The sequence below is a fragment of the Pseudophryne corroboree genome, chromosome 4, assembly GCF_028390025.1.
Source record: "Pseudophryne corroboree isolate aPseCor3 chromosome 4, aPseCor3.hap2, whole genome shotgun sequence".
Lineage (NCBI taxonomy): Eukaryota > Metazoa > Chordata > Amphibia > Anura > Myobatrachidae > Pseudophryne > Pseudophryne corroboree.
The window spans coordinates 291,273,222-291,296,285 of record NC_086447.1 but is presented as its reverse complement, the minus strand read 5'-3'; positions in this window follow the sequence as shown (position 1 = coordinate 291,296,285).

Below are 23,064 nucleotides of genomic sequence, written 5' to 3'. Positions count from 1 at the left end.
CCCGTCAGGTGCACAGTGAGAGTTCACCAACTATCACATTTTCCAGAGCACGATAGTGATACATTTTAAATTGCAGGCAGATATTTTGCCATATAACTCCGAAACAAAGCATCATGTACAACACCAATATAATTCTACACCAATCTAATTATCTATATAGATAAAGAGCTTCAATTTGGTATATGATGTGCCCTGCTTTACAGACATAGGCCCTCATTCCGAGTTGATCGCACAGAGATGCTTTTTGCGATTAACTAGTCACCGCCTATGGGGGAGGGATTTTTTGCATAGCAGGGCTGCGAACGCTTGTGCAGCCCTGCTATGCAAAAATATTTTTTGCAGTTTCTAAGTAGGTCCTGACATACTCACCGGCTGCGATGTCTTCAGCGTATCTGGTCCCGGAGTTGATGTCAGACACCCACCCTGCAAACGCCTGGACACGCCTGTGTTGGACTCACTACTCCAAGAAAACAGTGAGTATCCGCCCCGGATCGCCTTCCGCCTGTCAATCTTCTTGCGATCGCTGCTGCGATCACTTTCGTCGCTGTCCCTGTCGTTGCCCAGTGACAGCTGTCGCTGGACAATGACGCGCGTGCGCAATGAAGCCGCCGCGCATGCGCAGTTCCGACCCGATCGCACGGCTGCGAAGAAGTGCAGCGTGCAATCGTGTCGGAATGACCCCCATAAAACATATCACATTTTGCAAAGGATTTTGTATTACAGCAAGTAGAAAACCACATAGAAAAAAAAACAAGAGAGCACAATAAGCATAATGTAATGTAATGGTTATACAGTGCATTCGATAAGTATTCAAAACATTTCACTTTTTCCACATTTTGTTATGTTACAGCCTTATTCCAAAATGGAATAAATTCATTTTTCCCTCAAAATTCTACACACAATACTCCATAATGACGTGGAACAAGTTTTTTTGAGATTTTTGCAATTTTATTAAAAATAATAAACTAAGAAATCACATGTACATAAGTATTCACAGCCTTTGCTCAATACTTTGTTGATGCACCTTTGGCAGCAATTACAGCCTCAAGTCTTTTTGAATATGATGCCACAAGCTTGGCACACCTATCTTTGGGCAGTTTCGCCCATTCCTGTTTGCAGCACCTCTCAAGCTCCATCAGGTTGGATGGGAAGCGTCGTTGCACAGCCATTTTCAGATCTCTCCAGAGATGTTCAATCGGATTCAAGTCTGGGCTCTGGCTGGGCCACTCAAGGACTTTCACAGAGTCCTGAAGCCACTCCTTTGATATCTTGGCTGTGTGCTTAGGTTCGTTATCCTGCTGAAAGATGAACTGTTTCCCCAGTCTGAGGTCAAGAACGCTCTGGAGCAGGTTTTCATCCAGGATGTCTCTGTACATTGCTGCATTCATCTTTCCCTCTAACCTGACTAGTCTCCCAGTTCCCGCCGCCTGGTGATGAACAGTGCCTGCTTTCCTACAAACATGAGGCCTGGCATACACGCCAAAGAGTGCATTTTGGCAAACTCCAGGCGGGATGCCATGTGCTTTTTACTAAGGAGTGGCTTCCGTCTGGCCACTCTACCATGCAGGCCTGATTTGTGGATTGCTGCAAAGATGGTTGTCCTTCTGGAAGGTTCTCCTCTCTCCACAGAGGAATGCTCTGACAAAGTGATCGGATACTTGGTCACCTCCCTGACTAGGGCCCTTCTCCCCCGATCGCTCAGTTTAGACGTCTGGCCAGCTCAAGGAAGAGTCCTAGTGGTTCCGAACTTCTTCCATTTATGGATGATGGAGGCCACTGTGCTCATTGGGACCTTCAAAGCAGCAGATATTTTTCTGTACCCTTCCCCAGATTTGTGCCTCCAGACAATCCTGTCTCGGGGGTCTACAGACAATTCCTTTGACTTCATGCTTGGTTTGTGCTCAAACATGCACTGTCAAGTGTGGGACTTTATATAGACAGGTGTGTGCTTTTCCAAATCATGTCCAATCAATGGAATTTACTGTACCACAGGGGACTCCAATTAAGCCGTAGAAACATCTCAAGGATGATCAGTGGAAACAGGATGCACCTGAGCTCAATTTTAAACGTCATGGCAAAGGCTGTGAATACTTATGTACATGTGACTTCTGCACAGGCGTTCGCACTTCTGCAAAGCGAAAATACACTCCCCGGTGGGCGGCGACAATGCGTTTGCACGGCTGCTAAAACCTGCTAGCGAGCGATCAACTCGGAATGACCACCAAAATGTGGTGTTGCAGCATCCTAATGCTCATAGTAGGTTCCTAACATAACTGTCAGACTTATGTAGTGTCATCCCATCCATGCACATACCAGGTGAGAGAGCCATGATTGGACACACTTGAAAGGTTATACTGTGGAAGATAAGCCATACGAGGACTAAAGGCATATATGGGAAAACTGACACGTGTGTAGTATGATATACCTTGTAGGAATAGATCAACATGTAGTACATCCTGTCCATGTGTAGGTTGTTGCTGGCAGGGTGTGCAAATAGTAGCGGTATAAAATACAGTGGGGGTTACAGGAAGAAAATATAAGACAAAAGCAAAACACTGTGGAATAAAAGGCAGTATTAAAACAGTGGTGAGGTCAATATAAAAGTAATAGAATTAGATTTCACATGTGTCAGGGAGCAGAAGATGATATTTGCAGCAGTAAGTGAGCAAGGTGGTCCAGTCGTGTGGGTAGAAGATACTGTCAGTAGGGGATTTGGAGCACTGTGTACAGGAGTGGTGGTACAGAAGTGGGCATCATCTGAAAGCATCAGGAGAATGGAGAAATGGGTGCCAGGCAGCAGTGCAAGTGGGCGGGTACGGGTGGGGACGGCGTACCCTTAAGAATTTAGCCGTGGGTACGCCGTATCCACAGCCGACGGGCCGCCGCTTCCTCCGCTGCTCACCGCTGCTGCTGCGAAGGGAGGAGAGCACATCTTTCACCTCTCCTGCCCCTCAGTGTCTTCCTTCGAGATGAGCGCCTGAAATTTTTCGGGTTTTGTGTTTTGGTTTTGGGTTCGGTTCCGCGGCCGTGTTTTGGGTTCGAACGCGTTTTGGCAAAACCTCACCGAATTTTTTTTGTCGGATTCGGGTGTGTTTTGGATTCGGGTGTTTTTTTCCAAAAACACTAAAAAACAGCTTAAATCATAGAATTTGGGGGTCATTTTGATCCCAAAGTATTATTAACCTCAAAAACCATAATTTCCACTCATTTTCAGTCTATTCTGAATACCTCACACCTCACAATATTATTTTTAGTCCTAAAATTTGCACCGAGGTCGCTGTGTGAGTAAGATAAGCGACCCTAGTGGCCGACACAAACACCGGGCCCATCTAGGAGTGGCACTGCAGTGTCACGCAGGATGTCCCTTCCAAAAAACCCTCCCCAAACAGCACATGACGCAAAGAAAAAAAGAGGCGCAATGAGGTAGCTGTGTGAGTAAGATTAGCGACCCTAGTGGCCGACACAAACACCGGGCCCATCTAGGAGTGGCACTGCAGTGTCACGCAGGATGTCCCTTCCAAAAAACCCTCCCCAAACAGCACATGACGCAAAGAAAAAAAGAGGCGCAATGAGGTAGCTGACTGTGTGAGTAAGATTAGCGACCCTAGTGGCCGTCACAAACACCGGGCCCATCTAGGAGTGGCACTGCAGTGTCACGCAGGATGTCCCTTCCAAAAAACCCTCCCCAATCAGCACATGATGCAAAGAAAAAGAAAAGAAAAAAGAGGTGCAAGATGGAATTGTCCTTGGGCCCTCCCACCCACCCTTATGTTGTATAAACAAAACAGGACATGCACACTTTAACCAACCCATCATTTCAGTGACAGGGTCTGCCACACGACTGTGACTGATATGACGGGTTGGTTTGGACCCCCCCCCAAAAAAGAAGCAATTAATCTCTCCTTGCACAAACTGGCTCTACAGAGGCAAGATGTCCACCTCATCTTCACCCTCCGATATATCACCGTGTACACCCCCCTCCTCACAGATTATCAATTCGTCCCCACTGGAATCCACCATCTCAGCTCCCTGTGTACTTTGTGGAGGCAATTGCTGCTGGTCAATGTCTCCGCGGAGGAATTGATTATAATTCATTTTAATGAACATCATCTTCTCCACATTTTCTGGATGTAACCTCGTACGCCGATTGCTGACAAGGTGAGCGGCGGCACTAAACACTCTTTCGGAGTACACACTTGTGGGAGGGCAACTTAGGTAGAATAAAGCCAGTTTGTGCAAGGGCCTCCAAATTGCCTCTTTTTCCTGCCAGTATAAGTACGGACTGTGTGACGTGCCTACTTGGATGCGGTCACTCATATAATCCTCCACCATTCTTTCAATGGTGAGAGAATCATATGCAGTGACAGTAGACGACATGACCGTAATCGTTGTCAGGTCCTTCAGTCCGGACCAGATGTCAGCATCAGCAGTCGCTCCAGACTGCCCTGCATCACCGCCAGCGGGTGGGCTCGGAATTCTGAGCCTTTTCCTCGCACCCCCAGTTGCGGGAGAATGTGAAGGAGGAGATGTTGACAGGTCGCGTTCCGCTTGACTTGACAATTTTGTCACCAGCAGGTCTTTCAACCCCAGCAGACCTGTGTCTGCCGGAAAGAGAGATCCAAGGTAGGCTTTAAATCTAGGATCGAGCACGGTGGCCAAAATGTAGTGCTCTGATTTCAACAGATTGACCACCCGTGAATCCTTGTTAAGCGAATTAAGGGCTGCATCCACAAGTCCCACATGCCTAGCGGAATCGCTCCCTTTTAGCTCCTTCTTCAATGCCTCCAGTTTCTTCTGCAAAAGCCTGATGAGGGGAATGACCTGACTCAGGCTGGCAGTGTCTGAACTGACTTCACGTGTGGCAAGTTCAAAGGGCATCAGAACCTTGCACAACGTTGAAATCATTCTCCACTGCACTTGAGACAGGTGCATTCCATCTCCTATATCGTGCTCAATTGTATAGGCTTGAATGGCCTTTTGCTGCTCCTCCAACCTCTGAAGCATATAGAGGGTTGAATTCCACCTCGTTACCACTTCTTGCTTCAGATGATGGCAGGGCAGGTTCAGTAGTTTTTGGTGGTGCTCCAGTCTTCTGTACGTGGTGCCTGTACGCCGAAAGTGTCCCGCAATTTTTCTGGCCACCGACAGCATCTCTTGCACGCCCCTGTCGTTTTTTAAAAAATTCTGCACCACCAAATTCAAGGTATGTGCAAAACATGGGACGTGCTGGAATTTGCCCATATTTAATGCACACACAATATTGCTGGCGTTGTCCGATGCCACAAATCCACAGGAGAGTCCAATTGGGGTAAGCCATTCCGCGATGATCTTCCTCAGTTGCCGTAAGAGGTTTTCAGCTGTGTGCGTATTCTGGAAAGCGGTGATACAAAGCGTAGCCTGCCTAGGAAAGAGTTGGCGTTTGCGAGATGCTGCTACTGGTGCCGCCGCTGCTGTTCTTGCGGCGGGAGTCCATACATCTACCCAGTGGGCTGTCACAGTCATATAGTCCTGACCCTGCCCTGCTCCACTTGTCCACATGTCCGTGGTTAAGTGGACATTGGGTACAACTGCATTTTTTAGGAGACTGGTGAGTCTTTTTCTGACGTCCGTGTACATTCTCGGTATCGCCTGCCTAGAGAAGTGGAACCTAGATGGTATTTGGTAACGGGGGCACACTGCCTCAATAAATTGTCTAGTTCCCTGTGAACTAACGGCGGATACCGGACGCACGTCTAACACCAACATAGTTGTCAAGGACTCAGTTATCCGCTTTGCAGTAGGATGACTGCTGTGATATTTCATCTTCCTCGCAAAGGACTGTTGAACAGTCAATTGCTTACTGGAAGTAGTACAAGTGGGCTTACGACTTCCCCTCTGGGATGACCATCGACTCCCAGCGGCAACAACAGCAGCGCCAGCAGCAGTAGGCGTTACACGCAAGGATGCATCGGAGGAATCCCAGGCAGGAGAGGACTCGTCAGACTTGCCAGTGACATGGCCTGCAGGACTATTGGCATTCCTGGGGAAGGAGGAAATTGACACTGAGGGAGTTGGTGGGGTGGTTTGCGTGAGCTTGGTTACAAGAGGAAGGGATTTACTGGTCAGTGGACTGCTTCCGCTGTCACCCAAAGTTTTTGAACTTGTCACTGACTTATTATGAATGCGCTGCAGGTGACGTATAAGGGAGGATGTTCCGAGGTGGTTAACGTCCTTACCCCTACTTATTACAGCTTGACAAAGGGAACACACGGCTTGACACCTGTTGTCCGCATTTCTGGTGAAATACCTCCACACCGAAGAGCTGATTTTTTTGGTATTTTCACCTGGCATGTCAACGGCCATATTCCTCCCACGGACAACAGGTGTCTCCCCGGGTGCCTGACTTAAACAAACCACCTCACCATCAGAATCCTCCTGGTCAATTTCCTCCCCAGCGCCAGCAACACCCATATCCTCCTCATCCTGGTGTACTTCAACACTGACATCTTCAATCTGACTATCAGGAACTGGACTGCGGGTGCTCCTTCCAGCACTTGCAGGGGGCGTGCAAATGGTGGAAGGCGCATGCTCTTCACGTCCAGTGTTGGGAAGATCAGGCATCGCAACCGACACAATTGGACTCTCCTTGTGGATTTGGGATTTCAAAGAACGCACAGTTCTTTGCGGTGCTTTTGCCAGCTTGAGTCTTTTCAGTTTTCTAGCGAGAGGCTGAGTGCTTCCATCCTCATGTGAAGCTGAACCACTAGCCATGAACATAGGCCAGGGCCTCAGCCGTTCCTTGCCACTCCGTGTGGTAAATGGCATATTGGCAAGTTTACGCTTCTCCTCCGACAATTTTATTTTAGGTTTTGGAGTCCTTTTTTTACTGATATTTGGTGTTTTGGTTTTGACATGCTCTGTACTATGCCATTGGGCATCGGCCTTGGCAGACGACGTTGCTGGCATTTCATCGTCTCGGCCATGACTAGTGGCAGCAGCTTCAGCACGAGGTGGAAGTGGATCTTGATCTTTCCCTAATTTTGGAACCTCAACATTTTTGTTCTCCATATTTTAATAGGCACAACTAAAAGGCACCTCAGGTAAACAATGGAGATGGATGGATTGGATACTAGTATACAATTATGGACGGGCTGCCGAGTGCCGACACAGAGGTAGCCACAGCCGTGAACTACCGCACTGTACTGTGTCTGCTGCTAATATATAGACTGGTTGATAAAGAGATAGTATACTCGTAACTCTTATGTATGTATAAAGAAAGAAAAAAAAACCACGGTTAGGTGGTATATACAATTATGGACGGGCTGCCGAGTGCCGACACAGAGGTAGCCACAGCCGTGAACTACCGCACTGTACTGTGTCTGCTGCTAATATATAGACTGGTTGATAAAGAGATAGTATACTCGTAACTAGTATGTATGTATAAAGAAAGAAAAAAAAACCACGGTTAGGTGGTATATACAATTATGGACGGGCTGCCGAGTGCCGACACAGAGGTAGCCACAGCCGTGAACTACCGCACTGTACTGTGTCTGCTGCTAATATATAGACTGGTTGATAAAGAGATAGTATACTCGTAACTAGTATGTATGTATAAAGAAAGAAAAAAAAACCACGGTTAGGTCACTGGTATATACAATTATGGACGGGCTGCCGAGTGCCGACACAGAGGTAGCCACAGCCGTGAACTACCGCACTGTACTGTGTCTGCTGCTAATATAGACTGGTTGATAAAGAGATAGTATACTACTAATATTATATACTGGTGGTCAGGTCACTGGTCACTAGTCACACTGGCAGTGGCACTCCTGCAGCAAAAGTGTGCACTGTTTAATTTTAATATAATATTATGTACTCCTGGCTCCTGCTATAACCTATAACTGGCACTGCAGTAGTGCTCCCCAGTCTCCCCCACAATTATAAGCTGTGTGAGCTGAGCAGTCAGACAGATATATAATATATATAGATGATGCAGCACACTGGCCTGAGCCTGAGCAGTGCACACAGATATGGTATGTGACTGAGTCACTGTGTGCTGTGTATCGCTTTTTTCAGGCAGAGAACGGATTATAAATAAAAGTGGTGGTCACTGGTCACTATCAGCAAAACTCTGCACTGTACACTACTGAGTACTCCTAATGCTCCCCAAAATTAGTAAATCAAGTGTCTAAACGGAGAGGACGCCAGCCACGTCCTCTCCCTATCAATCTCAATGCACGTGTGAAAATGGCGGCGACGCGCGGCTCCTTATATAGAATCCGAGTCTCGCGATAGAATCCGAGCCTCGCGAGAATCCGACAGCGTCATGATGACGTTCGGGCGCGCTCGGGTTAACCGAGCAAGGCGGGAAGATCCGAGTCGCTCGGACCCGTGAAAAAAAACATGAAGTTCTGGCGGGTTCGGATTCAGAGAAACCGAACCCGCTCATCTCTACGGGCTTCAATTCAGCGCCGGCCCGTGAGCCAATCAGAGGTCGTGGACCGGCAGCCAAGGCGTTGGCTCACGGATCGGCGCTGAATTGAAGGAAGACACCCACACCGCTGCCGGAGACTGAGGGGCAGGAGAGGCGCACGCTGCGCTCTCCTCCTCACAAACACACAGGACAGCAGCAGCAGCGGTGAGCGGAAGGGGGGGCATACACCTGGCACTGGGGGCATATTTGGCACTGGGAGGACATGTGTACCTGGCACTGGGGGCATATCTGGCACTGGGGGGACATGTGTATCTGGCACTGGGGGCATATCTGGCACTGTGGGGGACATGTATATCTGGCACTGGGGGCATATCTGGCACTGGGGGCATATCTGGTACTGGGGGGCATTTCTGTATCTGGCACTGGGGGCAGCTCTGTATCTGGCACTGGGGGCATTTATGTACCTGGCACTGGGGGGCATTTCTGTATCTGGCACTGGGGGCATATCTGTATCTGGCACTGGAGGCATATTTGGCACTGGTGGCATATCTGGCACTGGGGGTATTTCTGTATCTGGCACTGGGGGCATATCTGGCACTGTGGGGGTATTTATGTATCTCGCACTGGGGGACAATGTATATCTGACACAGTGGGGGCATTTGTGTATCTGGCACTGGGGGCAATGTATATCTGACACAGCGGGGGCATTTGTGTATCTGGCACTGTGAGGCAATGTATATCTGGCACTCTGGGGGCATTTGTGTATTTGGCACTGTGGGGCAATGTGTATCTGGTACCTGCCTCGGACTGGCTGACCGGGGAACCGCTTCCGGTCCACTTATGCCGGGACAATGTTTAAAGGCAGCCGGTTCTCTGCACTCGCACCTGCAATTACCTGCGATACAGGTAACGGGTGTAAAGAGCCGGGTGCTCCTGAACACTGTCCTGGCGTAAATGGACGGAAGCACTTTCCCCGGTCAGCCAGTCCGACGCCGTCTGGCACTATGAGGCAATGTATATCTGGCACTCTCAGGGCATTTGTGTATTTGGCACTGTGGGGCAATGTGTATCTGGCACTGGGAGGCAATGTATATCTGGCACTCTGGGGCATTTGTGTATCTGGCACTCTGGGGGCATTTGTGTATCTGACACAGTGAGGCAATGTGTATCTGGCACTGTGGGGCAATGTATATCTGGCACTGTGGGGCAACGTATATCTGGTACTATTGGGGTCATATGTGTATCTGTCCCTCCCCCCATATGTGTATCATGGCCCCATTTTCATTGGCCATGACCCATGTGGCATTTGGCCACACCCATTTTTTGGTCGCGTGCACCTTCTGCGCATGCACACAGTACCTATAAGACATTTTTTCTACTTGCACCACTGGTGTCAGGCAGCAGGGCCAGATTAACAATGGGGCGGATGGAGCTCCAGCTCCAGGCCTCCACATAAAAATAGGCCCATCATCATGGCAGCAGGATGATGACAGCTACCAAAACAATCATAAGTATTAAAATTGGTTTTGTAGTTTTATCACAAAATTATTTAATTTTTCTATGTTTATGTATTTAGGGAGATATTGGGGCACGTGTGTACAGCCACTCGTGACTCGGCCACAGCCACACAGCACTGCCACAACACCTCTCCATCTCAGTATAGGCCCTTGAAAATGTTCAGCTCCAGGCCCATGTGGCCCTTAATCCAGCCCTGCCAGGCAGCAGATAGTAGAGTAGGGTTGTAGGAGAGTTTGTGATAAAGAGGTAATGGATAGTGGACAGTTTGTTACAGATGGATCTGGAATTCCAGAGGGCGCAGGAGAAAGGTAGAGGGGGAAGTGGGGAGATATGAATGAGATTGGTAGGGTTGGTGGTGTGCGGGGGTGGGCTGGGTCTTGGAGGGAACAAGAACAGGCAGTGGGGATGGGTATTGGGTGGTGGTGAGGCCACAGGGTGGAAGCAAATAGTACTAAAAAACTATATACCGTATATACTCGAGTATAAGCCGACTTTTTTTTGTGCTGAAAAAGCCACCTCGGTTTATACTCGAGTCAGCGTTAGGAGGGACACGAAGAGCACAGCGCACGGCTCTCCTGTGTCCCTCCTGCATCTCCAGCGGCAGCGGAGTGTGTGTTTAACACGAACCGGCACTTCCTTTAACACACGCCGCTGCCGCCGGAGACACAGGAGAGCCGCACGCTGCGCTCTCCGTGTCCCTCCTTCAGAAGACAGCGCGGGAGCGATGGAGGGTAAGTATCTAGCACTGTGGGGCATATCTGGCACATCTGGCACTGTGGGGCATATCTGGCACACCTGGCACTGTGGGGCATATCTGGCACACCTGGCACTGTGGGGCACATCTGTCACTGTGGGGCATATCTGGCACATCCGGCACTGTGGGGCATATCTGGCACTGTGGGGCATATCTGGCACTGTGGGGCATATCTGGCACTGTGGGGCACATCTGGAACTGTGGGCATATCTGGCACATTTGGCACTGTGGGGCATATCTGGCACTGTGGGGCATATCTGGCACATCTGACACTGTGGGGTATATCTGGCACTGTGGGGCATATCTGGCACATCTGGCACTGTGGGGTATATCTGGCACATCTGGCACTGTGGGGTATGTCTGGCACTGTGGGGCATATCTGGCACATCTGGCACTGTGGGGTATATCTGGCACATCTGGCACTGTGGGGTATATCTGGCACTGTGGGGCATATCTGGCACATCTGGCACTGTGGGGCATATCTGGCACATCTGGCACTGTGGGGCATATCTGGCACTGTGGGGCATATCTGGCACTGTGAGGTCTGTGTACGGGTAGAGCTGCATTTCCCACCCTAGGCTTATACTCGAGTCAATAAGTTTTCCCAGGTTTGTGTGGTAAAATTAGGTTATATTTGGGTCGACTTATACTCGAGTATATACGGTAAGTTGAGAGGAGCAAATATAGCAAAAAGCAGCACAAGTCAAGCACATTCAGAGTTGATACTAACGCTGGTAAGCAGTTGAGAGAGTTATATCGTGTGCAGTAGAGACAATGAAGTGAAGATTACAAAAAGTAGGCCAGAGAACAATGAAAATTATAAGTAAAACTACAATAGTGTATTGCATGAAGAATACACATAACATGTTATGGGTACAGGAAGAAAATACTGGGCTAAAGTGCATTAGAAGTGTCACAACTGAGGGCCTGAGCTGACGGGAGGCAGCCTCAGTTGTAGGGGCTGAGATGTACCGGAACCTGGGAGGTTGTATCAGACCCCTGGACATGTAAGTAACATGAATAATAACTGCCCGAAGGCGTGACCACGACAACTTAGATAAAAGTCAATGATGTTTATTATGACAACTCCGCATCACAGCAGCAATAAAAGAAAACGTAAAAGTCAGCAAAGAATAAATACAGTTCCTGAGTACTACAGCATGGCAGGAGCCACAGGGCACTGGTAGTGTGAGATAGTTCTTATGATCTTCTAGATGGAAAGTCCTTACCAGGCCCGGCTGTAGCAATGGAGATAACCCAGGATTGTACCAGCTGGTGTTCCAGGAAGAGCTGGGTTGCTGAAGGTAAAACAGCTGCTGTGGATACTGGCTGGAACCAGACTGTTGTTAGCACGGAGTGGATACTGGCTGGAACCAGTTAAATAATAAATGAACTTTGGGAGCGATGAAATGTGAACTGAAATGTAGAACTTGAGAGCGGAGAAATAATAATTCCGGTGGAGAGTGGTAAAGTGTAGAAAGGACACCGGCCCTTTAAGGGAAGCTGTACTCTGCTGGAAGCTGAGGCTGGAAGCAGGTAGTGTTGTAGCTGGAAACAGATGAATCCACAATGGATTGGAGAGTCAGGCTACACCGCAGGTGGAATGCTGGTGCGGGTCTCTATGGTGGAAGTCTTGAGACAGGAGCTGGAACCTGGAAGACAATCATAGAAGAGAGACAAACAGGAACTAGGTTTGACAACCAAAGCACTGACGTCTTCCTTGCTCAGGTACAGCTTACTTATACCTGCAGCAAGGAAGGGGTTGGCTAGGCAATTATGCAAATCAACAACACAGACAGCAGATTGGTGGAAATGATCAGATGACAGAATCCAAGATGGCTGCGCCCATGCAGACACTTGGAGGGAAGTTTGGTTTGTAATCCATGTGGTCTGGGAAACAGTAATGGCGGCGCCGGCCACCGGAGACAGGAGACGCCAGGCTGATAGATGCACATTTAACCACGCGGGCACAGCGGAGGCCGCGGCTGATGAAAAGACCACTCTGCATGTGGAAACTCAGGAACAGCGGAATCCGGTCCTGGAACGCTGAGCCCGCCTTAGGAGGCATCTGAAGGGTAAGTAATGGCGACCAGATACCCGGATCGTGACAAGAAGTGCATGGATGTGTGGGTGTGGTGAAAGCAATGGCAATACAGACCAGAATTTAAGGGATATAAAGGTAAGTTGTTAGTGATACAGAAATTATGAATTCAGAGAAGTTTTGAAACACAAACAACAAACAAGAGCAACAAGCAAAGTGGTAAGTCATTGCAATGTCCAAGCAAAGAGTGTCCAGGTTATAGAGACAGCAAGTGTTTGAGTTGGTGAGTTAGATGTCTCACAGTAGTAAGATGAAAGCAGTCCTTGGGAGCAGAGATGGTTGATAGATTGTTCTACTTCTGTTTTCCTACAATTAGTAATTGTAAACCAACAGCAAGGTGATATTAAATCATATATTGAGCGGAATAATTGAAACAGGCTTATCTGGAGGGAAATTTACTAAAGCTTCTAAAACATAGAATTGGTGATATTGCCCATAGCAATCAATCAGATGCTGTCTATCATTTTCTAAAAAACAATTGAGAAATGATGGACAGAATCTGATTGGTTGCTATAGGTAACATCACCAATTCTATGTTTTAGAAGCTTTAGTAAATTTACCCAATGATACTGCTCCAAATGAATTGTGGTCAGCAATGGAATCAGTGGCATCATAGCAATGGGGTATATGTAAATTCCAGCAGTGTAAGCAGACACTTATTATTGTACCGCTCTCCAGCCCTTCGCTGAACACACTGCCTTCTGTTACAGTCACATTTTGACTCATCAGTCCAGAGCACCTGCTGCCAGTTCCTATGTTTTCGTGCATAGCTAAGTCGCTTGGCCTTGTTTCCACGTCGAAGGTATGGCTTGTTGACTGCAATTCCTCCTTGCAGACCACCTCTTGCCAGACTTCTCTGATCAGTAGATGGGTGTACCTGAGTCCCACTGATTTCTGCCCCTTCTGAGCTGATGGCACTGATGGACATTTTCCGATTTCTAAGTAAAGTAAGCATGATGTATCTTTCATCTGATGCACTAAGTTTCCTTGGCCAACCACTGCGTCTACAGTCCTCAACTTTACCCATTTCTTTGTGCTTCTTCAAAAGAGTTTGAACAACACATATTGAAACCCCAGTCTGCTTTGTAATCTTTGCCTGGGAGAGACCTTGCTGATGCAGTATAACTACCTTGTGTCTTGTTGCTGTGCTCAGTCTCGCCATGGTGTATGTCTTATATCATTAAACTGTCTTCCACAACCTGACCTTTGTAGTTTGTAGCATAGTTTGACTGTTCCTCACCTCGTTTTAAGCATCCTACACAGCTGTTTCTGTTTCAGTTAATGACTGCGTTTCAACCTACATATGAAAATGATCATTATCACCTGTTTAGTATGATTGGTCAATCACACTCCTGACTATAATCCTACAAAATCCCTGACTTTTTGCGAGTGTACCTAGAAAAATTGATGCTGGTTTGTAGGCAAAGTGTGGTCACACCAAACATTGATTTGATTTAGATTTCTCTTCTGTTCATTCACTTTGCATTTTGTTAATTGATAAAAATATACTATTAACACTTCTATTTTTGAAAGCATTCTTACTATGCAGCATTTTTTTCTGCACCTGCCTACAACTTTTGCACAGTACTGTGTGTGTGTGTGTGTGTGTGTGTGTGTGTGTGTGTGTGTGTGTGTGTGTGTATATATATATATATATATATATTTATTCACACACTTAAATTTTATTCTAACAGTTGCTGCCACACCCCAGAGTGCAGACTGGAGGCCTGTATCCTTTTCTCAGCATACTGTCAAGCTCTTTTTTTCTGGGAGGGGATAGGGGGACAAGGATGAGAAAGATTTGAAGGGTGGAGGGAAAGGGGATAGATGATAATTAGTAGTAATTGAGGAGGGGGGCACAGATGTGTGAACAACAGAGGATAGGCGAAAAAGATAAATGAGATACGGAGAGGAAAGGGGAACAGAGAAGAGAGTCACAGACAGGAGTGACAGGATGAGAGATAGTCAGAACGGGATGAACAGATATGTGTGAGAGAGTGAGAGACAGACAGGGAGACAGGAGGTGGGAGATGGGGGGGGGGGGGTAGAGATAGGAAGGTGAGGCAAGACAGAAGAAAAAAACTTCAGTGATGGGCTTCATAACTAGTGACCCAGAGAACTTAGGGCCTAATTCAGACCTGGTTGCAACCAGGTGTTTTTTGCACTGCTGCGACCAGGTAATCGCCGCCTACGGGGGGAGGGGATAATCGCTGTGCAGGGGTGTGAACGGATGTGCATAGAGCTGCACAAACAAAAGTTTGTGCAGTTTCTGCACAGCCCAGGACTTACTCACCCGCTGCGACGATCCAGACCGATGCGGACGTCAGAGACCCTCCTTCCGAACGGCTGGGCACGCCTTCGTTCTCCCGGACACTCCTTAAAAACGGTCAGTTGCCACCCACAAACGGCCTCTTCCTGTCAATCTTCTTGCGATCGCCGGTGCGATCACTTTCCTCGTAAAATCCATCGCTGTCCAGCGATGCCCAACGCCAGCGGCCAATGCGCCTGCGTATTGCGGTGCATATGCATGCGCAGTTCAGACCCGATCGCACCGCTACAAGAATAGCTAGCGTGCGATCGGGTCTGAATGACCCCCTTAGTATTTGGTTTTCCAGATAATTAGGCATTTTCATAATTTGGAACACCACACCTAAAGTTTTCTTCATAGAATATATGTTGTAGATCAGGGGAAGCTAAACTCCATCCTCTAAGACCCCTATTTGTTCATATTTCCAGATCACCTGGTGTACAGATATATTAATTACTGACACATTTTAAAAGATTTACAAGTGGTCTGGAAAACATGAACTGTTAGGGGTCCTTGATGAGTTTGGCCACTGCTGTTGTAGGTCATCCCTCTACCTTGTGTACTAATAAATTGCACATTAGTAATTATTAATATCTCTAAACATTTGCAAGACAGCTGGCATGATCCATCAACATTTTAATGAAACAACATGTTCACAAGCTTAAAATCTAATGTATATGGTGAGATTCCTAATGAACATGAGTACTGTTTACAGGTGTTCCAATTCTAACAGGAGTCTGAGTTATTCTAAATAAAAATTAGACATTGGTAACTCAGCCTAATGGGACGGGTTTTATTTAATCTAGGGAAATTTTATAGAAGTGTTCAGTATTATCAGGTGCAGATAAGAAACAGAAAAGGGAAAATGACGACACGTGGTATAAAGGCCCCACTTCCATGACCATGAGTTATGTACTGCATAAACGAGGCTTGCAGAAGCTGTATTTTTGGTTAAAAAAAATAGTTCAAGTGAAATAAGTAGGTGATGCAAACACGCCAGCAGCAGGCACTACCTCAAGATGACATTTTTATTTCAGGCAGTCATGTTTATTTCAGTCATGGATTTTGATTTTCAAAGCGACCGTATATGAAAATGAAAAAAGGGGGAGTGCATCTGTAGATGAGAGGTGCAACCTACTTTTTCCACTTCAGTAATGACCCACGGTGTTTGAACTAAGTAACTGTTTCAATCAACAGCCAGTCAAGAGAAAGCATCAATGCTGAGAGAATTGAGAACTGTTTTATATAGTAAACATAAAGTCCCAGGTGTCTTCAGCACTTAGGAATAGGTTTTATCGTGTCCGAGTTCTTCATCTGCGGTGCCCTGTCAGAATATGTGCTGTTTTCTGTGGCACATACATTAATCACCTCAAGGCTAGATTACAGCAATGTACTCAGTGTTGGGATGCTCTTGTAACTCATTTGCAGGCTGCAGTCAGTGCTGAATGGAGAAATGTGACTACAGCGCTGGAGAGAATTAATCAACAAGAGTCATTCAGTAGCACAGAACAAGCAGAGAACCGCTAGCCGCTTCGTATAGAAAATTTATTAGAGATGAGCGCCTGAAATTTTTCGGGTTTTGTGTTTTGGTTTTGGGTTCGGTTCCGCGGCCGTGTTTTGGGTTCGACCGCGTTTTGGCAAAACCTCACCGAATTTTTTTTGTCGGATTCGGGTGTGTTTTGGATTCGGGTGTTTTTTTCAAAAAACACTAAAAAACAGCTTAAATCATAGAATTTGGGGGTCATTTTGATCCCAAAGTATTATTAACCTCAAAAACCATAATTTACACTCATTTTCAGTCTATTCTGAATACCTCACACCTCACAATATTATTTTTAGTCCTAAAATTTGCACCGAGGTCGCTGTGTGAGTAAGATAAGCGACCCTAGTGGCCGACACAAACACCGGGCCCATCTAGGAGTGGCACTGCAGTGTCACGCAGGATGTCCCTTCCAAAAAACCCTCCCCAAACAGCACATGACGCAAAGAAAAAAAGAGGCGCAATGAGGTAGCTGTGTGAGTAAGATTAGCGACCCTAGTGGCCGACACAAACACCGGGCCCATCTAGGAGTGGCACTGCAGTGTCACGCAGGATGTCCCTTCCAAAAAACCCTCCCCAAACAGCACATGACGCAAAGAAAAAAAGAGGCTTTTTACTGATATTTGGTGTTTTGGATTTGACATGCTCTGTACTATGACATTGGGCATCGGCCTTGGCAGACGACGTTGCTGGCATTTCATCGTCTCGGCCATGACTAGTGGCAGCAGCTTCAGCACGAGGTGGAAGTGGATCTTGATCTTTCCCTAATTTTGGAACCTCAACTTTTTTGTTCTCCATATTTTATAGGCAGAACTAAAAGGCACCTCAGGTAAACAATGGAGATGGATGGATTGGATACTAGTATACAATTATGGACGGACTGCCACGGTTAGGTGGTATAAAAAAACCACGGTTAGGTGGTATATATTATAATAATAATACAATTATGGATGGACGGACTGCCTGCCGACTGCCGACACAGAGGTAGCCACAGCCGTGAACTACCGCACTGTACACTGGTTGATAAAGAGATAGTAGTATACTCGTAACAACTAGTATGACACTATGACGACGGTATAAAGAATGAAAAAAAAACCACGGTTAGGTGGTATATATTATAATAATAATACAATTATGGATGGACGGACTGCCTGCCGACTGCCGACACAGAGGTAGCCACAGCCGTGAACTACCGCACTGTACACTGGTTGATAAAGAGATAGTAGTATACTCGTAACAACTAGTATGACACTATGACGACGGTATAAAGAATGAAAAAAAAACCACGGTTAGGTGGTATATATTATAATAATAATACAATTATGGATGGACGGACTGCCTGCCGACTGCCGACACAGAGGTAGCCACAGCCGTGAACTACCGCACTGTACACTGGTTGATAAAGAGATAGTAGTATACTCGTAACAACTAGTATGACACTATGACGACGGTATAAAGAATGAAAAAAAAACCACAGTTAGGTGGTATATATTATAATAATAATACAATTATGGATGGACGGACTGCCTGCCGACTGCCGACACAGAGGTAGCCACAGCCGTGAACTACCGCACTGTACACTGGTTGATAAAGAGATAGTAGTATACTCGTAACAACTAGTATGACACTATGACGGTATAAAGAATGAAAAAAAAACCACGGTTAGGTGGTATATATTATAATAATAATACAATTATGGATGGACGGACTGCCTGCCGACTGCCGACACAGAGGTAGCCACAGCCGTGAACTACCGCACTGTACACTGGTTGATAAAGAGATAGTAGTATACTCGTAACAATTAGGATGACACTATGACGGTATAAAGAATGAAAAAAAAACCACGGTTAGGTGGTAGGTATATAATAATAAATAATACAATTCTGGTCGGACGGACTGCCTGCCGTGTGCCGACACAGAGGTAGCCACAGCCGTGAACTACCGCACTGTACACTGGTTGATAAAGAGATAGTAGTATACTCGTAACAATTAGGATGACACTATGACGGTATAAAGAATGAAAAAAAAACCACGGTTAGGTGGTAGGTATATAATAATAAATAATACAATTCTGGTCGGACGGACTGCCTGCCGTGTGCCGACACAGAGGTAGCCACAGCCGTGAACTACCGCACTGTACACTGGTTGATAAAGAGATAGTAGTATACTCGTAACAACTAGTATGACACTATGACGACGGTATAAAGAATGAAAAAAAAACCACGGTTAGGTGGTATATATTATAATAATAATACAATTATGGATGGACGGACTGCCTGCCGACTGCCGACACAGAGGTAGCCACAGCCGTGAACTACCGCACTGTACACTGGTTGATAAAGAGATAGTAGTATACTCGTAACAACTAGTATGACACTATGACGACGGTATAAAGAATGAAAAAAAAACCACGGTTAGGTGGTATATATTATAATAATAATACAATTATGGATGGACGGACTGCCTGCCGACTGCCGACACAGAGGTAGCCACAGCCGTGAACTACCGCACTGTACACTGGTTGATAAAGAGATAGTAGTATACTCGTAACAACTAGTATGACACTATGACGACGGTATAAAGAATGAAAAAAAAACCACAGTTAGGTGGTATATATTATAATAATAATACAATTATGGATGGACGGACTGCCTGCCGACTGCCGACACAGAGGTAGCCACAGCCGTGAACTACCGCACTGTACACTGGTTGATAAAGAGATAGTAGTATACTCGTAACAACTAGTATGACACTATGACGGTATAAAGAATGAAAAAAAAACCACGGTTAGGTGGTATATATTATAATAATAATACAATTATGGATGGACGGACTGCCTGCCGACTGCCGACACAGAGGTAGCCACAGCCGTGAACTACCGCACTGTACACTGGTTGATAAAGAGATAGTAGTATACTCGTAACAATTAGGATGACACTATGACGGTATAAAGAATGAAAAAAAAACCACGGTTAGGTGGTAGGTATATAATAATAAATAATACAATTCTGGTCGGACGGACTGCCTGCCGTGTGCCGACACAGAGGTAGCCACAGCCGTGAACTACCGCACTGTACACTGGTTGATAAAGAGATAGTAGTATACTCGTAACAATTAGGATGACACTATGACGGTATAAAGAATGAAAAAAAAACCACGGTTAGGTGGTAGGTATATAATAATAAATAATACAATTCTGGTCGGACGGACTGCCTGCCGTGTGCCGACACAGAGGTAGCCACAGCCGTGAACTACCGCACTGTACACTGGTTGATAAAGAGATAGTAGTATACTCGTAACAATTAGGATGACACTATGACGGTATAAAGAATGAAAAAAAAACCACGGTTAGGTGGTAGGTATATAATAATAAATAATACAATTCTGGTCGGACGGACTGCCTGCCGTGTGCCGACACAGAGGTAGCCACAGCCGTGAACTACCGCACTGTACACTGGTTGATAAAGAGATAGTAGTATACTCGTAACAATTAGGATGACACTATGACGGTATAAAGAATGAAAAAAAAACCACGGTTAGGTGGTAGGTATATAATAATAAATAATACAATTCTGGTCGGACGGACTGCCTGCCGTGTGCCGACACAGAGGTAGCCACAGCCGTGAACTACCGCACTGTACTGTGTCTGCTGCTAATATAGACTGGTTGATATTTAAAGAGATATTAGTAGTATACAACAATACTATACTGGTGGTCAGGCACTGGTCACCACTCCTGCAGCAAAAGTGTGCACTGTTAATTAATATAATTGTACTCCTGGCTCCTGCTAACAACCTGCAGTGCTCCCCAGTCTCCCCCACAATTAATTATAAGCTTTTAATTTATACATTGATGACTGTGCAGCACACTGGGCTGAGCTGAGTGCACACAGACTGAGTCACACTGTGTGACTGACTGTGCTGTGTATCGTTTTTTTTTTCAGGCAGAGAACGGATATAGCAGAGAGAAGTGAACGGATATATTATATTAAATAAAAGTTAACTAGCAACTGCACTGGTCACTGACTGTGGTAAACTAACTCTGTCTGCGACTCTGCACAATCTCTCTCTATCTAATCTATCTATCTCTATTCTAATGGAGAGGACGCCAGACACGTCCTCTCCCTATCAATCTCAATGCACGAGTGAAAATGGCGGCGACGCGCGGCTCCTTATATAGAATCCGAGTCTCGCGATAGAATCCGAGCCTCGCGAGAATCCGACAGCGTCATGATGACGTTCGGGCGCGCTCGGGTTAACCGAGCAAGGCGGGAAGATCCGAGTCGCTCGGACCCGTGGAAAAAAAAGTGAAGTTCGTGCGGGTTCGGATTCAAAGAAACCGAACCCGCTCATCTCTAATAGAAATGTGTATTGATTTTGCCAGAAGTGACACATACACCCATTTTGCCCTTCATCCGGCCATATTATGTATTTGTTTTATCTCACTTTAATAGCTGAATCTCTTAAATGTGTTAGTTCTTAAGAACTCAACTTCCTTTATTTGAAAAAAAAAAAAGCACCTTACTCTCTTTATTATTGCCCGAGATAAATGCTCAGTGATGTTGCTGGGACAGAATTGCTATACATACTGTACATTTACAGAAAAGTTTATTTTGTAAGGATATTGCAACTAGCATAATGTATATATAATATACTCATGTAATAAATTCTAAGAAACATTGAAAATGAAAAATAATTGGAAAATCCGAGCAACAGAGACAGAATAGGGTCACAAAGCATCATTTATTTGAGAATACTTAGGTGTGTTCCCTCTTATGCTATCTTACCAGAGACGTAACTGTGGGAGGCAACGGAGTCGGCTGAAGTTGAGTCAGAGTTGATCGCAGCAGAAAATTTGTTAGCAGTTGGGTAAAACCATGGGGGTCATTCCGAGTTGTTCGCTCGTTATTGTTTTGTCGCAACGCATCGAATAGTCGCTAATGCGCATGCGCAATGTCCGCAGTGCGACTGCGCCAAGTAAATTTGCTATGCAGTTAGGAATTTTACTCACGGCATTACGAGGTTTTTCTTCGTTCTGGTGATCGTAATGTGATTGACAGGAAGTGGGTGTTTCTGGGCGGAAACAGGCCGTTTTATGGGAGTGTGTGAAAAAACGCTACAGTTTCTGGGAAAAACGCGGGAGTGGCTGGAGAAACGGAGGAGTGTCTGGGCGAACGCTGGGTGTGTTTGTGACGTCAAACCAGGAACGACAAGCACTGAACTGATCGCAGATGCCGAGTAAAGTCTGGAGCTACTCAGAAACTGCTAAGAAGTGTCTATTCGCAATTCTGCTAATCTTTCGTTCGCAATTTTAATATGCTAAGATTCACTCCCAGTAGGCGGCGGCTTAGCGTGTGCAAAGCTGCTAAAAGCAGCTTGCGAGCGAACAACTCAGAATGACCCCCCATGTGCACTGCAGGTGGGGCAGATATAACATTTGCAGAGAGAGTTAGATTTGGGTGGGTTATTTTGTTGCTGTGTAGGGTAAATACTGGCTGCTTTATTTTTACACTGCAATTTAGATTTCAGTTTGAACACACCCCACCAAAATCTAACTCTCTCTGCACATGTTACATCTGCCCCCTCCCCTGCAGTGCACATGGTTTTGCCCAACTGCTAACAAATTTGCTGCTGCGATCAGGTCCGAATTAGGCCCTCAGTCCTGTTCCGTGACACCATTCAATGAAGTTAATTGACAGCCACCGCTATCTCTTCCGTGGCCGACTCCCCTCCCCCACTAGTCTCTGCACCTTACAAGTCACACCCTCTTTACTATAGATGCACATTTTAAAAGTGTCATACTCAGGATTAGAACCCACAACCTATTCCACTGGAAACAGGCACCTTACTGATAGAGATATTTGGTCCTGTATAGGAAGAATGCGAATTATAACGATATAAAGTTACTTCTCTGACACTTACATGTAACTTCATATACTTAGAATTCTCATGCTTCCTATACAGGAGCAAATAGCTTCATCAGTAAGATGCCTAATACCATTGTAATAGGTCATGGGTTGTAATCCCAGGTAAGACGATTGAAAGACGATTGTTGCGTAATAATAAGCACTGTGAGTGACTGAGCAGATCTATGTAGTGTGTGGCTGAACACTACATCTTCCTGGTTGCAATGGTTTTGAATGAACAGTTATAAGTAACTTCATATAATTAGAATCTACAGGCTTGCTACGCAGGAGCTAATAGCTTGATCAGGAAGATGTCTGCCTCCCCTGTAACAGGTCATGGGTTCTGTATGGCTGCTAAGAAATGTGTGATTTAAAACAAATGACAATGAAATGTAAATAAATATATCCCCCCCCCCCCAGAACACTCCATATATATATATGGGGTGGGGGGTGGGGGTTGTACCAATATTTATCTTGCCTCCAGGCAATTGGAACAAATTTTCGCCACTGTATCTTACCCAATGACTG